Source organism: Pongo abelii, chromosome 13, assembly GCF_028885655.2.
Source record: "Pongo abelii isolate AG06213 chromosome 13, NHGRI_mPonAbe1-v2.0_pri, whole genome shotgun sequence".
In the NCBI taxonomy this organism is placed as follows: Eukaryota; Metazoa; Chordata; class Mammalia; order Primates; family Hominidae; genus Pongo; species Pongo abelii.
This window is the reverse complement of record NC_071998.2, coordinates 58,113,493-58,139,702: the sequence shown is the minus strand read 5'-3', so window position 1 is coordinate 58,139,702 and position 26,210 is coordinate 58,113,493. Positions and strand designations below refer to the sequence as shown.

The window sequence follows — 26,210 nt, the reverse complement described above, 5'->3', positions numbered from 1 at the left end:
AGAGTTGTCCTTCTCTCAACCCTATCTTTCTCAAGTTTGCTATTCCCAGGTCTTCTGTTTCCTTCAAACACTACCAAATAGTCTCATTATCTATACACAATAATGATGTGACAGCTTTTGTTCCAGCATTTGTTGAATGTTCATTTTTTCTCTGGCCTTTCATCATCTATGACAGTACTTTGTTTAGAAAATGGAGGGTAGGGTGGCACTTGTATAGCCCATTTTGTATGGTTCAACATTCATTTCATTGTGACTAATGATGACTGATAGCTGATGTCATAAGTAGTGTTTCTTGCAGCAACGTTTCATAAATTTTAGCATGCATCACAATCACTTGGGGTACTTACTCAAGTACGTATTGCTGGGACTTACCTTCAAGGATATCTAACTCACCAAGTCTGGGGTGAAGCCTGAGAATTTGTATTTCTGTTAAGTTCCCGGATGATGCTAATGCTTTATCTGGGGACCACACTTGAGAACCACTGTCCTATGGGATCAAGAAATAAGCCAGGAACGAGTGTATATTTTTTCTAGTTAAATATTTAATGTTAAGATGTTTAGAATTTTTTTAGGGAGGTGCTTGTCAGATACTTTTCCTAATAGTGGGTACTAAGAGTATTTCATGTGAGACTACCAATATGTGGTATATTTTAAAAACTATTAGACTGGGACAGATGGGAAATTGCCTTCAGCATAAGAAAAGCCAATATTTTTCATAAGTCCCAAAAGCAGGTTTTGGGGTTGGTTGATTCAGTGGTTCAATGAAACCATCAGAGACTCTGGTTCCTACTCTTTATTCCACTGTACCATGGACCATGTGCTGGTACATCTTCAGATTCACTCTGCGTGGTGACAGAATGGCTGTAGAAGTGCCAAGCATCACATCCAGGTTACATACAGATGCACATTGTTTAATATCCAACTTATGCAATATCAGTAACTATTAGAGAAACTGAAATGGAGGATCCAGAACTTCTTATCAAATATAATCCTTAAGATACAAACAAAGCAGTCATTAAATAGTTTCTTAGCCCATGTTCTGTGGCTTATGATAGAATTCCTAAAACTGAGTGGCATGTAAAGAAATTTATTTCTTATAGCTGTGGAGGCTGAGAAGTCCAAGGTCAGGGGACATGTGGTAAACGCCTTCTCGCTGATACCGGTAAAGCCTACTGAGCTGGAGTGTCACTTGAATCATATTCGCCACTTTTGCTTTCTCTTCCTACATTGGTCCTGAGGTTTTGCTCTCATCATCATCTTGCCTTTCAAGAAGGTAACTAACTTGTTACCCTCTGCTATGTCAGAGAGATTGTTTGTTTCAGGATAAACATATAAACAGTGTTTCAGATAAATCTCTATTTCCTGGCCACTGGGGCTCGAGTTATATTGTTAGCACCAGCTCTGTAAAGTGCCTCAATGTGTTTTTTCAACCAAAGGCAAAATATTTGGCAAAGAATATGTTGGTTCTTTACCTCCAGGTTCTGGGCAAACTTTGAGTTTCCATTCTTTTGAGATAGATTGACTTTGTTGTCTTTCATAAACTTGTTAAATTTGCTATCTGCCCTTGAAGAAGCACTTGGTTCCTTCTAATTCTTTTCTGTAGATTCCTCTGATTCTCCATCAGCATATGGAAATTTTCTCTTCTGTCCCTTCCAGAGAATTATTCTTCTCTCTGCCATTCAATTTTGACCGTGCCAGGAAGAGACAGATAAAAGGGCATCAGCAATGTCAACAACTTAGGAGCAGGTCATTCCTTTTTCCTACGGCTGAGCAAGTGGATTTGACTGTACTTATTTTTGTGTATTTTAATATGTTCACCTGAGCAAAGTCAATGATCTAGAAGCTTCATAAAATGAATAGTGCATAATAGAAATCACACCTCAGTGTAAGTCCTACCTTCCTACAGGAGTCCCATAAAAACACTCTTAGGACATGCTTTTCCCCCACAGATCTGATTGCTGAACACTTTGTTTCACAAGGCTTCAACAGGTCTCTTCAAAGCTGTCATTTTACTTCAGCTGGGATTACATTCCACCCTATTTCACTTAAATATACACCTTCCCTTTAATTTTCTCTCATTCTTATCATTGGCAGTAATCAGTGTGGCAAGAGTTCACTTTCTTTTCACGTGGAGATTTAATCTTAGATTATTTTTATTTATTTATTATTATTATTTTTGAGACAGAGACTCACTCTGTCACCCGGGCTAGAGTGCAGTGGCACGATCTGCAACCTCCTCCTCCCTGGCTCAAGCGATTCTTGTGCCTCAGCCTCCCAAGTAGCTGGAATTACAGGCACACACCATCACGCCTGGCTAGTTTTTATATTCTTGGTAGAGACAGGGTTTTACCATGTTGGCCAGGCTGGTCTTGAACTCCTGGCCTCAAGTGATCTGCCCACCTCAGCCTCCCAAAGTGCTGGGATTACAGGCACAAGCCACTGCGTCTCGCTTGATCTTAGATGATTTAACAAACGGTGCCACACCCTCTGCCTTCTGTGTGTGTCTCAGGCTCTAAGTCTCTGTCTTAGTCCATTCAGGCTGCTGTAACAAAATGCTACAGACTGTGTAATTTATAAGCAGCATAAATTTATTGCTCACAGTTCTGAAGGCTGGGAATTCCAAGATCAAGATGACAGCAGGTTCAGTATTTGGTGAGGGCTTGTTCCTCAAGGATAGCGCCTTCTATGTCCTTACATGGCAGATGGGCAAAAGAGCTAACAAGCTTCCTCAAACCCTTTGTAAGGGCACTAATCCCATTTGTGAGGGTTCTACCCTGATGATTTAATTACCTTCCAGAGGACCCATTCTTAATGCCATCACGTTGAAGGTTGGGTTTCAAAATGTAAATCTTGGGAGACACAAAACATTGAGAACCATAGCAGTCTCTCAGACCTCATTGTACTCAGCTTCATTTTAGGATAACTCCACATTTGAGTTAAGAAACCAAGAGTTTGTATTCCCAACTCTATGCTTCATGAGGTTAAAGACTCTTGGCTTCTCATTCTCGCTGCTCAGGCAGGGGTAGTCCATCTGAATGGAAACTCCTTTTTGCGGGGCACACATCATTTTTATTTTATTTTATATGTTTTGAGACAGAGTCTTGCTCTGTTGCCCGGGCTGGAGTGTGTGATCTTGGCTCTCTGCAGCCTCCACCTCCTGGGTTCAGGCGATTCTCGTGCATCAGCCTCTCGAGTAGCTGGGATTACAGGTATGTGCCATCACACCCAGCTAATTTTTTTTTTTTTTTTTTTTTTTTAATACGGAGTCTCTCTCTGTCTCCCAGACTGGAGTGTAATGGTGTAATCTCGGATTACCGCAACCTCCGCCTCCCAGGCTCAAGTGATTCTTCCACCTTAGCCTCCTGAGTAGCTGGGATTATGGGCACCTGCCATCATGCCCAGCTGATTTTTGTATTTTTGTACAGATGGGGTTTCATTATGTTGGCCAGGCTGGTCTTGAACTCCTGATCTCAGGTGATCCACCTGCCTCACCTCCGGAAGTGCTGGGATTACAGGTGTGAGCCACCACCGCCCGGCCTAATTTTTTTTTTTTTTGAGATGGAGTCTTGCTCTGTCGCCCAGGCTGCAGTGCAGTGGTGCAATCTTGGCTCACTGCAAGCTCCGCCTGCCGGGTTCACACCATTCTCCTGCCTTGGCCTCCTGAGTAGCTGGGCCTACAGGCGCCCGTCACCAGGCCCAGCTAATTTTTTGTATTTTTAGTAGAGATGGGGTTTCACCGTGTTAGCCAGGATGGTCTCGATCTCCTGACCTCGTTATCTGCCCGCCTCGGCCTCCCAAAGTGCTGGGATTACAGGCGTGTGCCTCCGCACCCGGCCACCATTTTTAAATGTCTGTATTGTGGTGAAATTTTAAAAGAGAGAGCTAAATTTTGATGTCAGTTTTTAAATAGATGCTGCCAAGAGCCATGTTGATAGCCCAAACCAATTTTCCATTTATACCAGTGATATACTTCAAGCCTGAAAAATGTACTCCAGCGTGGGAAGAAGCCCTGTGATGGTGAGAAATGCAGTAAGAAACTGGGTTCTCCCATGGAACTGATAATTAATGCAATCAGATGTGAACAGTATGTTTAAGGATAGTCTGGACATGAATGTGTATAATCTGTCTTTATCAGATAAACAAATAAAAGTCTTTTACTTAATCGTTGTTTCCTGAGTTAGAAGAATCATCCTTATCAGATACCTGCTTTGGTCATTGAAAGGAAAGTAGAACATCCATCTTGGTGGTGATCCTTGTTTCTTAGTACTCTGTATATCCTTTCCAAGAGACGGGTTTGTTTTATGAAATGGCTGAGATCATCTCCACCACCATGAACAACATGCAGATGGAGCTGCTGCACAAAGTTTAGGGTGTTCTAAGCGTTGGGATTCCAAGGCATATTACCCTGTACTGAAGAAACTTGGAACAGAGGTATCCTCAAATCCTAACTGCGAGGAAGCTTAGCCTGTGTCCTTTGTTGATGGAAGAATGATTCATTGAGAAAGAACCCAGTGATTTTTTTTCTCTACCTATCTTATATCTTACTCTTTTGCCATTTCTTCTAATACCTTTTCATCCTATCTTAACCTTCACCTACCAACTTACCCTGATCTTAATGACAAGGAAATTCATACATTTTGGTTTTTTAAGGACTACTTTTTTAAGGTATAATTCACAAACCATACAGTCCACCCTTTAAAGTATATGATGCAATGGTTTTCAGTAAATTAACATAATCATGTGACCATTGTCACAAACAACATTAGAACATTTCCATCACCCCAAAAAAGAAAACCCATACTCATTGGCAATCAAAAACCCATTTCCTCCCCAACCACCACACAGCCCCCAGCACTAGGCAATCATTATTCTACTTTCTGTGTCCATGGGTATATTAAATACTGTGTTTTAACTGAGGATAGGATGCCCATAGTCAGAAAGGTTGAGCTCAAATGAACTGTTGGCTTGGATTTCTGTGCAGATTAAACCAGCTTACTTCTGACACGGCAGATGCTGGACTTTTTAACCTCTTTCCTCATTGTGCTTCCTGACTTGTTACCTCTGTATCATAAAAGCATGAAAGGTCCTAGAATAAATGGGTCTGCAGAAAACTGCATGGTTAAGTTACCCCATTTGTGTTTTACAAAGATAGCGGAAGGGAATAATCTTTATCTTTGAGGGTCACATACAAAAAGCCATTTCCTCATCCTCCCTAACCTTAAAAAGTTGACATTATTTTTACAGCAGCTTCTCTAAATTGACTTACACTTGAACAAACTAAAAACTACAAGAAGAGTAGAGCTTAGCTGGCAGGCCTGGTTTTGAACAAGTGTTTGATTTTGCTAATCTTGGTAGTGCATAGGTCACTTTTGTAAATTTCCTGTAGAAAAATTCTTGGTTCTTGGACACACTCAGCTACCAGAACAGAGGGATGGTTTATATTTTTTCTATGAATTACCAGCTGATAAAATTCCCCTCCTTTGAGTGGGAGAAAAATTCAAGCCAGCAAGAACTTTTGTGGCAGGTAACTCTTGCTTGAAATTTATTTGAATTTCTAGAGGCAAATTAATTTCTCTCTCTGTCTTTCACAATAAATAGGTGCCTGTCACCTTTTTTTTTTCTCTATCTAGTGAGCTGCTTCTATAGATGGAAGAAAGTTAGTGCTTCCTTTTGGTATTTTGAGAGTTTTATTTTTAGGCCTCTCCTTGGCTGTCTTTTCTCCTTGTAAAGCCAGTGTCGAAGTAATGGCAATGGTAAGTATGCTTAGCGTTCTAAATTTTTTTAATGCATGTTTATTACTAAGTAATTTATCTCCTTTTCTTCTACTTTATAGCTCCATATTAAATATAGTGGGACCTTTTAATAAAAAAGAGGAAGCCTATTTGGAAACATATAAAAATAGCACAGAATAGGTCATTTTTAAGGTTCTGGTCAGATCACAATTTGGAAAGATCTTATTCTTTAAAACAAAAGTTTTGAACCAAGCATCTGTTGAAGGTGGGGAGTGACTCTCATTCATCTCCATCTTCCTTTGAAATTTCATACAGATTTTTTGTTGTGTGTTTGTGTGTGTCTGTATTTTCTAGTGAGAAGATCCATAACTTTCATAAGCATCAAAGCCACTGCCTTTAAATATCTTTTTGATTACTTTTACTGTAGTTATTGTTTTAAGATCTGCTTTTTGCCATTTAAAAACATCTTTCAAATACTAGTTAACTCTTAAATGCTTTTTTGCAGAATAAGATCCTTTTTGCAGTACTTTTTTTTGTTGTTTAATACCTACCCAAAATTTTGGTCCAAGCTCTAGGGGCCTCCTCCCATAAGAATTTGGTTTAAAAGCAAAAGATTTTTAACATAAATAAACCAGAATTTGCTTTTTTTCTTTTTAATTTTTTTTTTTTTTTTGGCAGTGATAGGGTCTCTCTGTGTTGCCCAAGCTGGTCTCGAACTCCTGTGCCAATCCTCCTGCATAGGCCTTCCAAAGTGTGAGGATTACATGTGTGAGCCAATGTGCCCAGCATTGATTTGTGGGGTTTTTTTGTTTTTGGGGTTATTTTTGGAGACAGAGTCTCGCTCTGTTGCCCAGGCTGGAGTGCAGTGGGATGATCTTGGCTCACTGCAACCTCTGCCTCCTGGGTTCAAACAATTCTCCTGCCTCAGCCTCCTGAGTAGCTGGGATTACAGGTGCCTGCTACTGTGTCCGGCTAATTTTTTGTATTTTTGGTAGAGACGGGGTTTCACCATGTTGCCCAGGCTGGTCTCGAACTCCTGACTTAGTGGAGCCACCCGCCTTGGCCTCCCAAAGTGCTGGGATTACAGGCGTGAGCTGCCACGCCTGGCCTTGATTTGTTTTTGCATGTGAGAAAATGTATGTTCTAGTGCATTGTGGTGTGTCATAAGGAGCATGATTTGTTCTTACCAATGCAGTGATTACATTGGTTCTTCTACATGCAGTAGAATGCTAGTAATGTGGTAATGCTAGTCGCCAGTCTTTTTAATCTCTATAACAGAGGAAGCAGAAGTAGAGCAGAGCCTGGCCTTGTAGGTCTAGAGACCGAACTATAGTGTCTTCTGGGAAAGCACTTAAACAAAACACAGGTTTATAAATTGATATGGTCACTAACGTTTCAGTCAAGATGGTGAGTACCTATGATTTGTGTGTATGTGCTACCCTTTTGAGAAGCATCGATTAGTCCATTCTCTCACTGCTATAAAGAAATACTGGAGACTGGGCAATTTATAAAGAAAAGGGATTTAATTGGCTCAGGGTTCCGCAGGCCAGGAAGCATGGTGGCTTCTGGGGAGGCCTCAGGAAACTTAGAATCATGGCAGAAGGCAAAGGGGAAGCAGGCACATTTTACGTGGCCAGAGCAGGAGGAAGAGAGAAGAGAGAGGTGCTACACACTTTTAAATAACCAGATCTCACAGTAACTCACTGACTCACTGTCACAAGAACAGCACCCAGGGGATGGTGCTGGCGCATTCATGAGAACTCTGCCCCCATGATCCAATCACCTCCCACTAGGCCCCACCTCCAACACTCGGGATTACAATTCAACATGAGACTTGATGGGGACACAGATCTAAACCACATCAAGCATTAATATTACTATTAACCTGTGTGAAAAGGAACTGAATTCTGCTGTGAGATTTTTTGTTTAAGAATTAGGCCTAGCAGGCACGGTGGCTCACGCCTGTAATCCTAGCACTTTGGGAAGCCAAGGCGGGCGGATTGCCTGAGCTCAGGAGTCCAAGACCAGCCTGGGCAACATGGTGAAACCCTGTCTCTGCTAAAATACAAAAGAATATTAGCCAGGCATGGCGGTGTGCACCTGTAGTCCCAGCTACTCGGGAGGCTCAGGCAGGAGAATTGCTTGAACCCGGGAGGCAGAGGTTGCAGTGAGCGGAGATCACACCACTGCACTCCAGCCTCAGCGACGGGGCAAGACTCCATCTCTACAAACAAAAAAAGGAATTAGGCTTAGGGAGTGCATGGTGGCTCACGTATGTAATCTCAGCACTTTGGGAAGCTGAGGTGGGCAGATCGCTTAGAGTCAGGAGTTCGAGACCAGCCTGGCCAACTTGGCAAAACCCCGTCTATACAAAATTACAAATATTAGCCAGGCATGGTGGTGGACATCTGTAATCCCAGCTACTGAGACGTCTGAGGCAGGAGAATTGCTTGAACCTGGGAGGTGGAGGTTGCAGTGATCCGAGATCATACCACTGCACTCCAGGCTGTGTGACACAATGAGACTCTGTCTTAAAAAAAAAAAAAAAGAATTAGGCCTTAAGATAAAAAGCAGTGAAATAAAAGAAGTCATATTTTTAAGAAATGAAATCTCTAATGTTTAAAAATTATTTAATGTATAAAATTATCAATTGTTATACATTAGGGATTTCGTTTTTTAAAATACGACTTCAGGCTGGGCGCGGTGGCTCATGCCTGTAATCCCAGCACTTTGGGATGCCAAGGTGGGCGGATCACCTGAGAGCAGGAGTTCGAGACCAGCCTGGCCAACATGGTGAAACCCCATTTCTACTAAAAATACAGAAATTAGCTGGGTGTGGTGGTGGCATGCACCTGTAATCCCAGCTACTTAGGAGGCCGAGGCAGGAGAATTGTTTGAACCCCGGAGGTGGAGGTTGCAGCGAGCTGAGATCGTACCACTGCACTTCAGCTTGGGTGACGGAGTGAGACTCCATCTCAAAAAATATGTATATTATATATATATGACTTCATAGACACACATTGATCTATACAACAAAAACAAAGTGTTAGGAAATTATCTCATGATTTAGCCACAAAATTAAAAGATTTATTTCAACAAACATTTATTGAATGCTTACCCATTCGACTGGTTGATGTGTAGGAATAACAAGAGGTCTGAGGCATAGTAGTAGACCCATGGAGCTGATAGTTTCAGGGCAGAGTAGACAGCTAATAAAATCTTTGTTTCCTTGTGTAAGTTTCTCTAAGTTTGTTTAGGATACCTATTTTGACAGCCATACAGATCTTCAGAAAATAGGGATTATCACCAGGCACCACAAGGAAATCAGTGGAAAAATATTTAAAAATAAATTGTAAGCCAAGCATGGTGGCTGATGCCTGTAATCTCAGCATGTGATTTGGGAGGCCAAGGCAAGAGGATCACTTGAGGCCAGGAGTTCAAGACCAGTCTGGGCAACATAGCAAGACCTGTATCTACTTAAAAAAAATTTAATAAAATTTAAAATAAGTAAATAAATTGTAGTAAAAATGTAGGTTACGTTTCTTCATCTGAAAATAAGCTATTCTGAAAAGCTAAGCTTTCCCAATGGTACATGAGTTCTTTCTCTAATTATATCTTCTGTATTCGTCTCTCACTTGAATAATTTCTTTTGAAAACTTTCTGAAGTTACATGCTTTCAGACTTTGTAAAATAATATGTTGAACATGATTAATCATCTCTTAGTTAGGTTCATTATTTTCAATCATATTATTGTATTGTGCTGTGATAACAATGTCCCTAGGAACTGGACAGTTTATAGAGCAGTTCAAGTGATCATTTTTGTTTTTTAAGTATCTTTTTTTTTTTTTTTTTTTTAAAGACAGTCTCTCTCTCTCTGTCACCCAGGCTGGAATGCAGTGGCACGATCTCTGCTCACTGGAATCTCTGCCTCCTGGGTTAAAGCAATTCTTGGTCTCAGTCTCCCAAGTAGCTGGGATGGGACTGCAGGTGCATGCCACCACGCCTGGCTAATTTTTTTTTGTATTTTTAGTAGAGACAGGGTTTCACCATGTTGGCCAGGCTGCTCTCAAACTCCTGACCTGAAGTAATCTGCCTGCCTCAGCCTCCCAAAGTATTGGAATTACAGGTGTGAACCACCATGCCCACCCGTTAAACATCATTGTAAAAATCACTTCCCTTGCTATAGGAATTTGGCTCTGAGTTACTAGGCCTTCCAGAAGCAATCCCCATGACTTTGTTATCTGGCCTAAGCCATAGGTGGGGAGTGGGGAGGGAGACATCCAAAGTTAATTAGAACCAAGTATAAATTTGCCATGGATTTAAGCCTTCTGTATAAGATAAAGTCATCCATAGTATTTTTGGTAGTTTATTTACTTATTTGATTATTTCTATTCTCATTAATTTTCTAATTATTGTGACTGGACAACTAAGTTCTGGATAAGATATGTCATTATTACATAATGATGTCTTATTCTTGGCATTATAAATGACTATACTGTGTTGTACTTTTATTATATTTATGACATATGAGAAATAAATAATAGGAACTTTAAGAAGACTCTGTCACTTCATATCTCTTTGGTCTCTTTCTCTGTCTTTAACATTGGTCAGGTTCCAAACTAATGAAAACTACAGAAACAAGTGCAGTTTTCTAGTACAGTCTTTCATCTTACGAAAATATATTTAATCCCCACTCTTTTTTAAGTTTCACTTTGCCTTAAGGGGAGTGGTCTTAAGAAAACTCTTAGTATAGTTGTGAGTATCCATAGTGTCAAATGAGGGGAAGCATTGTAAGAATGTTAGGAGCCAAAGTTCTCACCACAATCTCATCAGATGTCCTGAGGTATTTTTTACTTGTTAACTCAGAACAACAAATACTAAAGAAAGTGCCAAACAACCTCAATTCTTCTGGCTCACACTTATATATAGCAGAGATATGAAATAGCCCCCAATCCCAGATCTTCAATGGGTAATTTTGGGAAAGTGTTTTTCATAGAGATGTTGAAGTCCATGGAAATCAGGTAGAACACTAAAGGACCCGGTTGACCCAGTACATTGCAACCCTCTGCTCTCATGTGCACCTCACACACAGCCAGTCTACAGATTAGAGACCACCATTTCTGGGGGTTGTTATCCTTTTTTTTTTTTTTTGAGACAGAGTCTCGCTCTGTCGCCAGGCTGAAGTGGTGCAGTGGTGCAATCTTGGCCCACTGCAACCTCCGCCTCCCGGGTTCAATCAGTTCTCCTGCCTCAGCCTCCCGAGTAGCTGGGACCACAGGCACACACCACCACGCCTGGCTAATTTTTATATTTTTAGTAGAGACAGGGTGTCATCATGTTGGTCAGGATGGTCTCAATCTCTTGACCTCGTGATCCGCCTGCCTCGGCCTCCCAAAGTGCTGAGATTGATTACAGGTGTGAGCCACCGTGCCTGGCCAGTTCTTTTCCTTTAACTTGTATTAACTGCATAGTAGTTAGTTTCTCTTTCTTCTTTCTTTAATAGGATCATCTCAACACATTTAAAAAATATGCCGTATATATATAAGATTTGCCATCTCTGGGTCATTAAATGGCATCACAGACATAGAAATAGAAATGTACCAATTCCTTTTTTATGAAATTTATCCATTCATGCAAAAGAAGTATGATAATTAAAAATAATTTTGAACATTGGGTATCCTGGGCTCTGAGTGCGAGGCTCTCAGAAAATTAAAATGACATAATCATCGCACTTGCAAAGCTTAAAGCCCAGTGGGGAAGAGCAACATGATAGGAACAAAGGTAGAGTATAATAAGTGCTGTTGCAGAATCACAGGCCAAGGGGAGCTCACGTCTTTGAGCTTCAATTTCTTTATCTGTTGCGGGGGAGAGTATCTCATGAAGCTGTTTTGAAGCTTATCTAAGACAATGCATGTGAAAACACTGTAAAATTATAAAGCTGTGGACATGTCAGTTGTCATGTTTGGTTTAAAATAGAAGCTGGGAGACTCTTTATTCTGAAACCATGTAGATAATCCAGGGATGAGACTCTAGTTAAAGTGAGGAAAACAATGTGCTTGCATGTCCAATGCAGTTCCTGGGAGAATGTTTGTATTGTTAGGAGACTCTCATTCCAGAAATCATTTTGTTGGCATTTATACTAAGTGGTGATGACATTGAGAACAGCACAGCTTCATCTGACATCTGACGTTATTGTCAGCCTTTCTTAGTATCCATGGTATGTTTTTACTGTATCTCGTGAATAAGATAATATATTAAGTCTCCTGGCATATAAGGATATATGTTTGATACGTGTTGTATTGTTGGTTTCTAGAGTGTCTTCATAGCAATCTTCCAGCATTTCTATTTATTGCTATTCCCTCTCCACCTCTATTTTTTTCCCATTAGTTCTTTACAGGTAGAGAGATTATATGTCCCAGTTTGCCTGTCCTAGTTTATGTCTCTTGTCCCTACATCCCATCTACTTAACATTTTAACACCCTCAAAAGCATCCCAATTTGGACCTCACCTTATCTGGTCACCCTGGCTCAAAGCATAGAAGAAAATTAAATGAAGAGCCAGCAAATTAGTAAAATTGTACAGATCTGTGATAACTGACTTCAGTCACTGAGCTGAGCTGATTTACAGAGTGTGGATTTGGTCCAGTCATATCCTGGAATGCAACTTACAGATGTAAGTAAGTAGTGCCTGATTATAGCTACACACTACAGCAGGTTTCCTAATGAGTTATTACAACAAAAGCATGTGTTTGTTCACTCTGGCACAGAACAGTAGCTTTGACACTTCAGTAGTTTTCAGCATAGCATGGCTTGTTGGGGCTTGAAGACTGGCATTCCTTCTTAAAGGCCCATCAGGGTTTTCATTCACCGTGAGCTATGTGTTAAGCCGGTATTGATCTTGTTTTTGACCATCATTCACCCATGGCAGCCAACTAGGGAGGTGTAAAATGCTTTCGTCCCCCCTGCCCACGTGTGCACCTCCTTTGGTGTGACCCATGGGATGACAGTTACAATGCAGCTTGAAAGGATGGCTCTACATTGCAGCTTCTCTGCCTCATCCCCGCTACCCTTTTAGAATGAGAAAAGAGGATTGAAAGGTTCAAAAGTCTAGAGAGAAAATTCTGCAGTCCTGTGTTTTTCTGAGCAGAGGGAAAGGTGCTACTTTGTATGACTGCTTGCAATCCCCAGTATAATAGAATAAAACTGTCCCTACTGCCAGCATTAATATGAAATTTGTATAAAGGTGGAGGGATTACTTTACTGTTTTATTAATATGCAATCCCAATATTTTCATTGCAGGGCAGCTTGCAAAAAGTTCATTGCAAATTATGCTGAGTTAAAATCAAATACATAAATCTGCCTTTCTCTGTTGGCAGCTGTATTGGAGTTTGGGATTGGCCTCTGTGCTTATTAGAGCCAAAGAATGTATCTTATTTAATTCTTGCAAAGTGAAAGTAAAAGATCAGGAAATAAAGAAAAATCAGGGGAATGGAACATTTTTAGTGCGATTCCTGTTTTACTCTCCAGCAAGGGAAAGTGGCTTAAAGATCTCTGTTAAAACAGTGCTTCTCACACTTAAATGTGAGACTCTTGTTATGTAGATTCTGACTCCTGGGTCTAGGATGGGGGCCTAAGATTCTGCATTTCTAACTAGCTGTAGAGCATGCTGGTGCTGCTGGACCACAGGCCATGACTTGAGTGGCAGATGGTCAGGAAGTGTGTGCTTCAGCGGGTTAGAGTGGCACACACCAGACCCTCAACTGTCAGGAGGAGCTGTGTTTTAGCTAGAGGTTAGGGTGAGAGGGACCACCCAGACTTGTAAAGCCTAAGTATTGTTCCCGGTCTCTTTACCAATCTTAAGGTATCCCTAACAGAGGCCCAATGTTCCTGCTCATGAAATGAATAAAGAAATGTTACAGTCCATGGATCTGGAATTCTAGTAACGGCTTATTTTACATCTATTAAAGGCTACAAGGAAAGAAGTGGAGGGAAGGGCCAGAAGACTAAGAAAATAGGAAATGAGAAGAAATGCAGGAAGGAGAGTTCCATTTCCTCCTGCTTCTATCAAAGGAAAAAAAGATGTTATATGCCTTCTCTTTCCACCTCTAAATAAAGCAACAGGGCCACCACTAACTATTCTGGCTATTTAACCTCTCCTATTTCACAAAAAGTCCTCATCTGTGAAAGGAGGAATTTGGACTCGGGACAGTTTTCAGAACCCCTTCAATTGTTAAAGCATAGCAACTAAGAATTTTATAGTCATACAACACTAAAAATCATACATGTGTCCTTAGGAATGGGGTTTTATTTCTGTAAGAGCACCTCCAAAACAAGTGTGTGTGTTAATTTATGTGCATTTAATATTTTTCTTTATATTCTTTGTTCTCTTCCTTTTAAGAAAATCTATTTTGTTTCATTGCTTCAAAATTCCTGAAACATTTTCTATCTTTTTATATAATCCAGAGTTGGCTGTGTTAATTTCTGCTTCCATCATACTAATTTAGGAAACCTGGCCTAACAGTGGCAGGAATAGCTAGAACTTTCTTCTGCGACTTACTGGCATTTTCCCTAAGCATCTGCATGTGTTGGGTGTATGTGTAAGTACCATGTATTGGATACATCCTCTGTTGAAAGGATAAAGGAATGCTTGTTCCACAAGTTACCTTGGGTCCAACTCTGTTCCGTACTCAGCCTGTTCTCTCAACACAATGATGTCTTCAGTCTTAGGACAGAAGTCTGGAGTTTATTCACATCTCTATTTTGATTAATTGTTTTACACATCAGGCTCCATATAATGTAGTGGATAATGAAATGCTCTAAGTGAGTTAGGGATTTTCAATTTTTAGACTTGTGGATGAGAGAATTTCAAAAATTATCTACAAATTTACCCTCATAGATAATGTTTATATGATATACAGAGGTTGAGTTTTATAAAATATAAATTGCTCTGAGCCAGAAATGAAAAATAAATGTAGAATCCCGTGATAAAAAACTAAAGTTGCTATATTAGAATTAATAGTATACTGGGATTTTTGATACATTGTTTTGAGGATGTGTTTACTATGTTCAAAGCAATAAATTTAGGAGTGGAATCTAGTTTCATTAGCCCTGCTGTAACATTTTGGTGAGAATATAAATTGATACCTGCTTTTTGAAGGACAACCTGACATTATCCATTAGAATGTGTAGGCTCTATTTTCTTCATCTCACAGATTCATTTCTTATAATTTACCCATTTATAATTAATTATTGCAAATATTTGTTTGGAATTATTGGACAGGTACAGAAAGCTATATGTAAAAGTACGTTCATCAAAGTGTTTGCAGTGTGGGCCAGGTGCGATGGTTTACTCCTGTAATCCCAACACTTTGGGAGGCTAAGGTGGGTGGATCATCTGAGGTCAGGAGTTCGAGACCAGCCTGGCCAACATGGTGAAACCCCGTATCTACTAAAAATACAAAAAAAATAGCCAGGCATAGTGGTCCGCACCTGTAATCCCAGCTACTCAGGAGGCTGAGGCAGGAGAATCACTTGAATCTGGGAGGCAGAGTTTGCAGGGAGCCGAGATCGTGCCATTGCACTCCAGCCTGGGCGACAAGAGCGAAACTCTGTCTCAAAGGTAAAATAAAGTGTTTGCAGTTTGAAGAAACAATCTAAATATTCAACAATAAAGGAAGGTCAAATGAGACAAATATGAAAGGGGGAATACTATGCAGCCATGAAAGAGAGATGTGGTTATTAGGAAGATGACTATAATATGAAGTTAAAAGTTATAAAGGAACATTTGGGAAGAATGTATAGGTACATACATGCTTATAAAAGCACAAGAAAGAACTGGGAAGCAATACACCAAAACTCTGATAGTAGTAGAATTACAGCTGATTTTTTACTTTCTCTCTCATGCATTTCTTTATTGTTGAATATTTAGTACTAGTACATGGAGAGGGAATAGAAAACTTAATTTGGAAGAGATGGGGAAAAAGTAGCCACTCTGGGAGCTGAGTTAGAGGAGAACACAGAGCCCAGGTGTTTCAGCATCTCTTCCGGCGTTGGCGGTGGGAATTCTCTGAATAGTCCTCACTATGCCAGAGAAGCTTTCTGCGCACAGCTGGGTCCTGTGAGGCAAGACCTGTGTCCTGCTGACTCATACACAGCATCCCATATGGCCTTAACTTTATTTAGCAACGTCAGCTCAAGGAAGTCTTGTGTTCCCTTTGGGCCCAGGATTTAGAAGAGCATAATCATAGAATGTCTGTCAGGCCTGGAAGTGTCATTAGGGCTGTCCTAGTCTGGACATGAAGAATCTGAGGCCCAGAGCATTTAAGTAACGTTCCCAGAGTCCCAGAGGTGGTTCAAGGCCAACTGAAAATGAAAATGCGGTTCCCAGGCTCTTGGTCTCTCTAGTGCTACTACTTTGCTTGTCTCCAAGCTCTGCTGTGGTGGATGAGTCTCCAGTTCTCACAAGCAGTTTTTAAGGCCAGAGCAAAAGGTTTCCAGATAAGAGAATTTTTTTTTGTCATATAAGAGAAGATTAAATTAATAGGACTTTTGTTCAGATCTGCATTCAGTGAGATACATGGAAATTCAGAGGTTGTTGACTTTCCTTGGGTCTGGCCTCTTTTGGATATTTAATAAAGGCTGCAAAACCTTTCCCTTGAACGATGCAGGTTTGCTGAAAACCACAAAACTTTGCATTTGGTTTTGGAGGTTTCAAGAGCCCTGTAAAGCCTGTCCCTGGGTTATAAATGTCCTTTGTCTTGGGCTTCCCTGTTTTCAAGCAGTTCTCTTGCATTTGGAGGTAACAGAACTGTGATCTGGGTTGGTTTTCATACCTTTGTTGCCGATATGTTTTCTTCAAATAAAAAAGAAGGAAAGGATGGCAGCTAGGAAGATGAACAAGCCTCATCACATTGGATACTTAGTGTTGTCTTTGTGTTTACAGTTGCTGTTAGATTGTCATTCCAATAAAAGTAAAATTATGTAATACTTTTTAAAGCCCCCATCACACTAGCACAACTGCTTTCATTTTTTGCAGTGTGTTCCACTCTGTTCCTTTCCACATGGATACTTCCTGGTTACAGCCAAAGACTGTTCATTATGCCCTTTCATGCTTCCACATGAAAGACACAAACTGAGGCTGAAATTTAGTGGCTTCTTACCAAAAATTAGGTATTTGAATAAGAGCAGATAGTTTTTACTTAAAAGATGTAAGTTTTGAAAATGGCCACATGCAGTGGTTAACACACTGAAGACTGGACTTACCCGAAGAGTTTCTGATTCAGTAGCCCGTTGTGGGGCCTAGGCATTTCTAATAAGTCCCCAGGTGATGCTGACATCAGTGGTCCATGGCCACACTTTGAGAAACAGTGGCCCAGAGAATAAGAGTCTTAGAAGGCAGGGTATTTTCCAAATTTTGCTGAAGACAAGAATCAGTTGAGAATGTTTGTTAGAAATGTAAATTTTAACACCATGTCAGACTCACTGAATCAAAATCTCTGGGAGAATCTTGGAATACTATATTATCAGATTTGGAGGAACTACTATTCTGTTGCTATCAGGTAAGCCCCATAGAGTGTCACTTGTTTGCAAACCACTCACAGGACAATAGATTTTTTTTTCTTCAAACACTAACTCAACCAGAAGGGACAATATAATATACTTACCACTCTAATAGTTTTCTCATCCATTGTCTGCTTTGACCCTATGACCCCATGAGCCCCTAGCAGCATCCACATTTTTAAATGAATTTTAAGTCACCCTTCTAAGACATAAATATTTTTGTTTCAGGTACCAAATATATTGTTTGAAAGAGATAGCAGAATACCTGCTTTCTGAGAATTTCCTCAAGTTTTACTGAGTTCCTTTTTAATAAGCATAGTCACAGTATGCATTTGTGTGTGTGTGTGTGTGTGTGCGTGTGTGTGTGTGAGAGAGAGAGAGAGAGAGAGAGAGAGAGAGAGATAAAGGGAGGAAGGAAAAAGAAATGTGGTTTTCTGACAAGTTCAAGTTTTTTTTTTTTTTTTTAAATCAAGTCAGACAGATGCTGCTAAGATTGCCCAGGGGTCTACACTTTGAGTAGCGAGGTGGTTAGAAAGTGTTGACCTATGTAAGTGCTGATCAACACACAGTTTTTATATATTTTTAAGTAGTATAGAACAAATAAAAGCAATGTCATTGAGATTTCAGATACCTTAACTTAGAAACAATAAATATTTTGCCATTAATGACTATTTCCCTTCCCTTGATGGCTAAAACATTTTGTTTTTGCTTCTCCCTACCTGCTTACTCAGAGTTTCAATCAAATGTTTGTAGATTAATTTTGCTTTAGTATGACACATGTATTAACAGGCCTTTCCCCTTTGTAACTGGGTCCCAGGATTCACGGAGTTTGAGGATCTTGCCTTCTGGCTTCCTCCTTGCCTCAGACCCTGCCCTTTAGGTGTTATTGCCCTAGGAGGCTGAAAGTTTAGTAATGCCCCAGGGCCTCGTTGCAGGAGCTAGTCACTTTTGGCACTTTCTTGCTGTCAGAATGCAGGCTCTGGGAGCCAGTCTTCTTGTGACATGGCCTCATCCTGTGTCTCTGGCTTGAGCCCAACCTTTTAGGCCTGGGTTAGGGGTGAAGCCTTTTATCTGGCAGGTCCCACAGTCTGGCGCCTTTCCTAGTGTGGTGGAGTTGAGACCTTGCTGTCAGAGCCTGTTCAGAAGGAGAGAGGGAGAGACAAGACCTTCGCGTGAGGAGGAAGGAGTTTAAGTCCCGTCTGTGGAATCTGTTTCCCCTGGCTTGCTGCATTTTCTCAGCTGAACATGGCAGAAGTGGTTAATATTTGAATTAGAGGCTATGGAAGTGTCCTTGGGAAATGGGTGGGGCTGAGCCAGTGGTCTTCCCTTTTGCCTCTACCTCATGCTGACCAGGGGACAAGGCTCTGTCTCCTGGGTATGGCCTGTCATTGGTCAGTCTGTGACCATACTGCTATTCTCCAAGGCATTCCTCAACAGAATGGGATCAGGCTTTTTCAGTTATTTCCTATTTTTAAAGGACATCTCCATGGCAGATGCCCCTATCCCCTCCCTGTGCCTGAATATTTGCCTGTCTAGCATGGGTAGGTGAACGTCAGCAGAACTCTTGAAGAATCATGAAAGGGATGTGCTTGTCCTAGCAGGAGAGCCTGTGACAATAAAAAAGCAGAGAATGTTCTGAGTCTCCTATATTAAAAAGGGAAAAGCTTAAGTGAGGTTTATTTCCACTAAAAGAAAGCAACATAAGGCAGCTTGACCTTGAGTGTGACTGGAGCACCCTAAATGCTACTTCTACTTTTTTCCTTTTTTTTCTATTGTGGTGAAAAACACATAGCATAGATTTGCCCTCTTAATGTTTAAGTGTACATTTCTTTATTGTTAAGTGTATGCACAGTGCCATGACAGATCTCTAGAACTTTTCCATTTCACATGACTAAAATGCTATACTCATCAAACAACTCTGTTTCCCCCTCGCGCCAGCCCCTGGCACCAACCTTTCTACTTTCTGTTTCTATGAGTTTAATTACATGTATATGTCATAGAAATTTGGCTTCTTGTGATTGGCTTATTTCACTTAGCATAGTGTCTTCAAGTTTCCATTCTATTCATGTTGTAGCATGTGATAGAATTTCCTTTTTTGTAGGCTAGATAATAGTCCATTGTATGTGTATACCACATTTTCCTTAGGCAATCATGTGTTAATGGACTTTTAGGTTGCTTCTGCATGTTGATCATTGTGAATAATTCTGTAGTGAACATGGGTATACAGATATCTCTTCGAGTTCCTGTTTTTAGTTCTTTTGGACATATACCCAGAAGTAGGGTTGTTGAATCATATGGTAGTTCTATTTCTTATTTTTTTGAGGAACCTCTACACTGTTTTCTGTAGCAGCTGCACCATTTTACAATTTCACCAACAACCCTCACCAATGTAGGGTTCCAGTGTCTCCACATGCTACCGATGCTTTGTTTTTTTGTTGTTGTTTGTTCTTGTTTTTTTAAATAGTGGCCATCCTAATGAGTATGAGGTGATACTGTGGTTTTGATTTGGTTCTGCCTTTTTAAACTCCAAATTCAGTCTCTGGTTACTGCTCTTCCTATAACCATTTTCAGGTGAGGTGCGTATGCTGCGTTGGTAACATAAATTTAACATTGTGAGAGCTTTTATCAGGCAGCAAATTGTAAAGCCCCTTCTAGGTCAGACACTTGACCTCTGTAAAGCTTAAGTTAGGAACTTGTATGTTCTTAAGAAAACACAAGAAAATATGGGAAATTTCCATTTGGCATGAGCCTTTCTGTTTTCTTGGTGGTGGTGTGGGGGTGGTATAGGCTCTCCCTAAGTTGCCCAGGCTGGAATGCAGTGGCTCTTCAGAGGTGCAACCATAGCTCACTACAGCCTCGAACTCCTGTCTCAGCCTCACAAGTGCTGGGACTACAGGCATGAACCACCATACCCAGCTCCATTCTGCTTTAAACAGTGGAAAAAATACATGTATTTTTTAAATGGAAGGGCTGGTTATATCTTCAACGTGAAATCCTCTATGTGAAATCTGCATAAACCATTCCTGGAATATCCAGTGTCCTTTCCCCATGATGATAAACAAAGCCCAGAGCTGCCTCTCTTTAAAGATAGTAAGAAGCCTATGCATAAACAAAATACTTAAAAATAAGATCATTTATTTTATTTTACTCATCAGCTTAAACCCATCAATGACTTTTAACTTAGAAGAAAACCTAGTCTTCCTACCATGACCAACAGGACTAAGCAAATCTCATAACCTAGCCTCTGCTTACCTCTCACTTCAGCCCAACCTACTCTTTCCCTCTCTTAAAAACCCAGTAGCTGAAATATATGGAGCTCTTTCTGGCCCCGAGCCTCCAGACCTTTTAAAGAAAAAAAAAAGATTGTAATTTTGATGAAGACCACATTGTCAATTTTTATTTCTATGGCTCTTACTTTTGGTATTATGTCTGGACCTCTCCAAGCCCTAGGTCTTAAAGATCTTCTAGGTTTTCTTAAGATTTATAGTTTTTTTTTTAAATTTTAGATTTAAGATTCATTTAGAATTAACTTTTGTATAAGACAGAATGTTAAGAAGATTCATTATTTTGACTATAGCTATCAGATTGCTGTAGCACTGTTGAAAAGACTTTCCTTCCTTTTCTGAAAGAGTTTTTCTTTTCTGAAATGCCTTTGTCAAAAATCACGTGGGCACATGTGTGTGGGTCTATTTCTTGGCTGTATGCTGTTCCTGGGACCATTTTTACCTTCCGCCTTCCCCCTAGTTAACTCCTACTTATCCTTCAGGTCTTAGTTTCAGTGTTGTTTCCGTGGAAAGACCCTTAAGGACCACCCATTCCTATACATCTGCATACCCTCAACCTCAGTCCTAAGGAAGGGTACCTCTGTTATTCTCACTCAACACCTGTTTTTTCCTCCTTCGTAGCATTTAGCATAATACATTTATAACTTTTTTTGTTTGTGCACATACAATTCGTGCCTATAAGCCTCAAAAAGGCAAGAACTGAGTTTATTTTGTTCACCACTGTAGTGCCCAGCACTGTGCCTATTACATGCTGAGTTCTCAGTCAATATTTTTGAATAAATGAGTGAAACAAAGTTAGGCTTCCTGGGGGATGTTTTCTAAATCCCTAGGTATCATTTTCTTAAAATCAGAGGATATTCTTGGCTCTTGGAGTCTTAGGGCATAATTTTTTTCCCAGTTAACCCATCTTTGAAGATAGGGGTTTTGAGAACTTTTTGCCTACCTCAGAGTCACCTAGAGGGTTATCAAAATGCAGATTGCAGGGCCCCAAACCCAGAGTTCCTGCTTCAGTAGGTCTGGGATGGGCCCCAAAATTTGGATTTCTAACAAGTTCCCAGAAAATAATGCTGATGCTGCTGTTCTGGGAACCCACTTTGAGAACTGTATTAGTCTGTTCTTGAACTGCTATGAAGAACTACCTGAGACTGGGTAATTTATAAAGAAAACAGGCTTAATTGACTCACAGTTCCACAGGCTGTAAAGAAGCATGGCTGGGAAGCCTCAGGAAACTTACAATCATGGTGGACGGCGAAGGGGAAGATGGCACGTCCTATGTGGTGGGAGCAGGAGAAAAAGAGGGAAGAAGGTAATGCTATGCACTTTCAAACAACCAGTTCTCGGGGGAAGTCCACTCCCATGATCTAATCACTTCCCACCAGGCCCCTCTTCCAACACGGAGGATTATAACTCATAAGATTTGGGTGGGGACACAAATCCAAACGGTATCAAGCACTAGTGTTTTAACGTTAAGAATCTGAAGAGGCCCGAGTCACTGAGCCGCCACTGCCAAGGACTCAGCTCCCCCTTCTCCCACCACTGCCCGCTTTTGCAGCCATTTCCACTGAGGAAAAAGAATCGTATGTCCACAATCTAGAACCTCCACTCTTTCCACCCCTTTGCTGATACAAGTAAGGGTGATACCCGTCCTGCTGGCACTGAGGATTATATCCATGTAAGAATTCATCCAACAGAGAAATGGCAGGAAGACCCTTACTACTGTCCAAGGGATTGCTGATGATTATGATAAAAAGAAACCAATGAAGGCATTTGAAAAGAAATTTGCCTGCAATGGTACTGTAATTGAGCATCCAGAATATGGAGGTCATTCATATGGTGACCAGCACAAGAACATGTGCCAGTTTCTCATAGAGATTGGAATGGCTAAGGACAACCAGCTAAATGTTCATGGGTTTTAAGTGCTGTGGCTCGCTGAAGCTTGAGTGAGGTTTTCCTTGCAATGTGTAGAATTTCCTTACTGTCCCTTGTCATGAGTTTCAGAACCTCACAGCTTTGTATAATGTAACCATTTGTGGTCTGCTTTTAACTTGACCTAGTGTAACTCCTTCATGCAGTAAACTTAAAAGAGCCATGCTGTCTAGTCTTGAAGTCCCTCATTTAAACAGAGGTCAAGCAGTAGGCGCCTGGCAGTGTCAAGCCTGAAACAAAGCAACACTGTCACGTTTCAGCCACACCTAGAGCCCTAAGATCATAGACAACTATGTCTGGCCAGAAGCTCCTCCTCTTTCCCTCTGCAGAGTTCCCTGCCCTAAGAGACTGTCACCACCCAAACAATCCTCGGTGAATCTAAGAGGAGAGGATGGGGTAAGGCAGCAACAGAAACTCTACCACTGGAAGGGAGCCTTTGGTGGTCAAAGAAAGATCCCCTGGTGTCTACAACCTGACCAGGGGCAGAGTTTTAGAGAGGCCCCCTTCCCAATAGCGAGGTGATAGGACATCTGGCTTGCCACAAAGGTCTTTTTGACCAGACATGCCCTAGGAAAGGGATGTCCAAACACCAGAATGTGAGGCCAACCTTCCATCAAAGTTAAACCTTTGACAAGGGAACAAATCTCAAAACTGATGTACCAGTCATGTAGCTAGCTGTAGAGCTTGCAACTTAATGGCAACAGCTGTCCAATGCCATGGGAAGTAACAAACTGGTTTTGAGGTTTGTTTTTTTTTCCCCCTCCAGTTTTAATGTTATGTGTAATGTATTTCAGCCCTTTTTTTTAAGTTCTAAGGTACATGTGCACAACACGCAGGCTTGTTACATATGTATACATGTGCCATGTTGGTGTGCTGCACCCATTAACTCGTCATTTACATTAGGTATTTCTCTTAATGCTATCCCTCCCCTCTTCCCCCTTCCCACAACAGGCCCCAGTGTGTGATGTTCACTGCCCTGTGTCCAAGTGTTCTCATTGTTCAGTTCCCACCTATGAGTGAGAACGTGCGGTGTTTGGTTTTCTGTCCTTGCAATAGTGTGCTCAGAATGATGGTTTCCAGCTTCACCCATGTCCCCACAAAGGACATGACCTCATCCTTTTTAATGGCGGCATAGTATTCCATGGTGTATATGTGCCACGTTTTCTTAATCCAGTCTATCACTGATGGGCATTTGGGTTGGTTCCAAGTCTCTGCTATCGTGAATAGTGCCACAATAAACATACGTGTGCATGTGTCTTTATAGTAGCATGATTTATAATCCTTTGGGTATATACCCAGTAATGGGATCACTGGGTCAAGTGGTATTTCTAATTCTAGATCCTTGAGGAATCGCTACACTGTCTTTTACAATGGTTGAACTAGTTTACAGTCCCACTAACAGTGTAAAAGTGTTCCTATTTCTCCACATCCTCTTCAGCACCTGTTGTTTCCTGACATTTTAATGATCGCCATTCTAACTGGTGTGAGATGGTATCTCACTGTGGTTTTGATTTGCATTTCTCTGATGGCCAGTGATGATGAGCATTTTTTCGTGTGTCTGTTGGCTGCATAAATGTCTTCTTTTGAAAAGTGTCTGTTCATATCCTTCCCCCACTTTTTGATGGGGTTGTTTGATTTTTTCTTGTAAATTTGTTTAAGTTCTTTGTAGAATCTGGATATTAGCACTTTGTCAGATGGGTAGAAGCCAAATCATGAGTGAACTCCCATTCACAATTGCTTCAAAGAGAATAAAATACCTAGGAATCCAACTTACAAGGGATGTGAAGAACCTCTTCAAGGAGAAGTACAAACCACTGCTCAACAAAATAAAAGAGGACACAAACAAATGGAAGAACATTCCATGCTCATGGATAGGAAGAATCAATATTGTGAAAATGACCATACTGCCCAAGGTAATTTATAGATTCAATGCCATCCCCATCAAGCTACCAATGACTTTCTTCACAGAATTGGGAAAAACTACTTTAAAGTTCATATGGATCCAAAAAAGAGCCCTCATTGCCAAGACAATCCTAGGCAAAAAGAACAAAGCTGGACGCATCATGCTACCTGACTTCAAACTATACTACAAGGCTTCCGTAACCAAAACAGCATGGTACTGATACCAAAACAGAGATAGAGACTAATGGAATGGAACAGAGGCCTCAGAAATAACACCACACATCTACAACCATCTGGTCTTTGACAAACCTGACAAACACAAGAAATGAAGAAAGCATTCCCTGTTTAATAAGTGGTGCTGGGAAAACTGGCTAGCTATATTTAGAAAGCTGAAACTGCATCCCTTCCTTACACCTTATACAAAAATTAATTTTTTTTTTTTTTTGGAGACAGAGTCTTGCTCTGTCACCCAGGCTGGAGTGCAGTGGCGCAATCTCGGCTCACTGCAATCTCCGCCTCCTGGGTTCAAGTGATTCTCCTGCCTCAGTTTCCCGAGTAGCTGGGATTACAGGCACTCGCCACCATGCCTGGCTAATTTTTGTATTTTTAGGAGAGATGGGGTTCCACCTTGTTGGCCAGGCTGGTCTCAAACTCCTGACCTCAGGTGATCCACCCACCTCGGCCTCCCAAAGTCCTAAGATTACAGGCATGAGCCACCATGCCAGGCCTAAACCCTTATTTAAATAAAACTTGTTTTCAGAAAAAAATGAATCTGAGTATGTGTTACATGTCCCCCTTTTACTTAGTGACAGTCCCAGGCACACTTGAGCTTGTCATTAACAGTATTCATCAGTTTAAGAGTTGATTAGAGAAGGTCATACAAGAATCCAATCTCAGTGGAATTAAAGGAAAAATTTTTGCTAAGCAGAAAATAAATGAGAACTGTACATTTAAAATAAATAAGAAATGAACAGAAAGCCTTTCAAATCATACTAAACTAACTCTTATATCTGTGGCTACTACATTGTTGTTCTTTAATGCTTAAATAGGTAAAAGCACTGATACTTTAGTTGAAACTACCAGCAGTAGGAATGCTTGCTCAGTAAGAGCAAGACCCCACTAATACAGTCATATTTATAAAGTCAAGGTTTAGGTTTCTGCTAGGGTCTGTTTTCCCTAAATCTGTTACAAACAAATGAAAGCAAATCAATAAATACTGTTTTATTGTACCTATACTGAGTCATAAAATTATTTTCCTCCCAAGTCAGGAAGAAACATAAAGTTGGTTAACTGAAAAAAGAAAGTTTAATCATTCTGATTTTCATTCTGATGCTCTTCTTTAGACTATCGCTGCTTTCTTTTGTAGCAGAACAGCTGATTTTCGGCCTAGGTTTTCATGATCTAATAAACCTTCACCATAGACAGTTTCTTGGAAAGAAACTTTGCAAGTGTCAGTTATCTTTAAATGTTCAGGAAGCTGTGTGGGTCTCAGAGACCCAGCTGGAGCAGAGCCAGCACGGGATTCTGAAAGCATTTGCAGGCTCCGAGATGGTTTTAACCTGTTCCTTGGCAGTGCAGCCCTTGTGTACACTCTTGGAAAGATACTAATGTTTACTTTCATGATGTAGAATGGATGAGCAGTGAAGGTTTCTAGGAAGGTTGAACACACTCACGCCCACTTTGGGACACAAGGAGGCAGATGCTATCACGCGAACTCTTCAAATAAGGTGGTATGGTTTGGCTGTATCCTCACCCAGATCTCATCTTGAATTGTAGTTCCCATAATCTCGTGTGTCGTGGGAGGGACT

At 40.8% G+C, this 26,210-nt stretch overlaps 1 protein-coding gene and 1 pseudogene across 12 annotated transcripts in view; both read left to right on the top strand.

The window, feature by feature from the left end:
- KANK1 (KN motif and ankyrin repeat domains 1) overlaps positions 1–26,210 on the top strand; it is a 249,335-nt gene that overhangs the window by 139,410 nt on the left and 83,715 nt on the right. The window lies entirely within an intron of this gene.
- LOC112134912 (eukaryotic translation initiation factor 1-like) lies at positions 22,154–24,806 on the top strand (annotated as a pseudogene).